We start from the raw sequence: 2,577 nt of genomic DNA, 5'->3' as shown, positions 1-2,577 counted from the left end.
CTCTTGTTGTTGCAGATGGAGTTGCTGTCCCAGTCGGATATTTTGATCTTAAAAAGCAGAATCAAAATCAGCAGAAAATGATTCAACCCAAAAATGAACTTCTTAAGATTTAAAATGAATGTCAATTTGGATATGAATTTGAATTCGAACCAAAATATGATTTTGGATTTGGATCAAAACTCGAATGTTGAAAAGGATGAAGACATTCCTTCCATGGAAGGGAGCCACCACCAACCTGAAACTTGACTGTCTCGCTACCACCATGGCTGATGTTTGTGCTCCCAACATCACCAACAATCTTAATTCTTAAGGAGAGTTGTTTAAATTTTAGTGATGAAGCATTTGATTGTTTGGATATGTGTTTTCGCCATTTTAAAAGACAAAATCTGTATGTAAATTCATTTTGTTCGTTTTTTTGTGTGATAATAATAAATATTTTAGTTTTAAGTTATTGTAATGTTCATCTGATTACTAAGTAATGAATTTTTTTGGAAAAATTATCATTTTATTTTGAGAAACTTAAATCATAATGAAAAAATAATCAGTAGTTGCAATAGTTTAAACCAATTGTGATATTACTAACTACCTAAGACCAATTCACAGTAGGTTCAGTTCATCAATTCAATGTGTAAATAAGAATATTAAGGTTGTTTTTTTGATGAGTTTGGCTAGTGGTGTGGATCCTATATTTTGCCGAGAAACAGTATTCTAATATCTTTAAACCATGAATAACATATATAAGATCATCTCCATTGGTGGTATTTAGATAGTGTTGACAAGGTTGCTTAGCAATATAAATAAATAATTAAATGTAAAAGTGAAGCAAAATGTTAACAATCGATGTTTACAGAAGGAGTTTTAGAACTATTAAGTACCTTATGTGTGTCACCTTCTGATTGGATAAAAGAAAAATAACTTATTTTTTTTTCTTCTACTCGCTCTTTTCTCCGACTTCATCTCTTCGTATCTCTCTCTATTTGGCGACTGTGGATGTTAAATGATGCTTCAAACTGTTTATATTGGTAAGAATCTCTCTGATTTCAGTTGTAGAGCATGATGAATTAGGTTTTTGATGTGATATGAAATTAGGGTTAAACGAATTGGGAATTGATGTTAACAAAATTAGAGTTCTAGGTTGTTTAGCCGATTGGGAATTGCTAATTGCTAATGTTTGACTTCATGTATTAATGTTTTAGTTTCAGATGGGTTATCATCTTNCTCAAAGGAAAGAATGATGTACATAAGCTCGGTGAAAAAGATATGCGAGATTTGATGTCTTTTATTGATAAGTATATCAATAAGCTTACTTGCAGGATGGAGAACCTTGTGGAGAATAGTGAATCTTCTTCTTCTTTAGATCCTCTTGTTGTTGCAGATGGAGTTGCTGTCCCAGTCGGATATTTTGATCTTAAAAAGCAGAATCAAAATCAGCAGAAAATGATTCAACCCAAAAATGAACTTCTTAAGATTTAAAATGAATGTCAATTTGGATATGAATTTGAATTCGAACCAAAATATGATTTTGGATTTGGATCAAAACTCGAATGTTGAAAAGGATGAAGACATTCCTTCCATGGAAGGGAGCCACCACCAACCTGAAACTTGACTGTCTCGCTACCACCATGGCTGATGTTTGTGCTCCCAACATCACCAACAATCTTAATTCTTAAGGAGAGTTGTTTAAATTTTAGTGATGAAGCATTTGATTGTTTGGATATGTGTTTTCGCCATTTTAAAAGACAAAATCTGTATGTAAATTCATTTTGTTCGTTTTTTTGTGTGATAATAATAAATATTTTAGTTTTAAGTTATTGTAATGTTCATCTGATTACTAAGTAATGAATTTTTTTGGAAAAATTATCATTTTATTTTGAGAAACTTAAATCATAATGAAAAAATAATCAGTAGTTGCAATAGTTTAAACCAATTGTGATATTACTAACTACCTAAGACCAATTCACAGTAGGTTCAGTTCATCAATTCAATGTGTAAATAAGAATATTAAGGTTGTTTTTTTGATGAGTTTGGCTAGTGGTGTGGATCCTATATTTTGCCGAGAAACAGTATTCTAATATCTTTAAACCATGAATAACATATATAAGATCATCTCCATTGGTGGTATTTAGATAGTGTTGACAAGGTTGCTTAGCAATATAAATAAATAATTAAATGTAAAAGTGAAGCAAAATGTTAACAATCGATGTTTACAGAAGGAGTTTTAGAACTATTAAGTACCTTATGTGTGTCACCTTCTGATTGGATAAAAGAAAAATAACTTATTTTTTTTTCTTCTACTCGCTCTTTTCTCCGACTTCATCTCTTCGTATCTCTCTCTATTTGGCGACTGTGGATGTTAAATGATGCTTCAAACTGTTTATATTGGTAAGAATCTCTCTGATTTCAGTTGTAGAGCATGATGAATTAGGTTTTTGATGTGATATGAAATTAGGGTTAAACGAATTGGGAATTGATGTTAACAAAATTAGAGTTCTAGGTTGTTTAGCCGATTGGGAATTGCTAATTGCTAATGTTTGACTTCATGTATTAATGTTTTAGTTTCAGATGGGTTATCATCTT

This window comes from Camelina sativa, chromosome 11, assembly GCF_000633955.1.
Source record: "Camelina sativa cultivar DH55 chromosome 11, Cs, whole genome shotgun sequence".
Classification (NCBI taxonomy): Eukaryota; Viridiplantae; Streptophyta; class Magnoliopsida; order Brassicales; family Brassicaceae; genus Camelina; species Camelina sativa.
Note: the sequence above shows the minus strand (reverse complement) of the source record.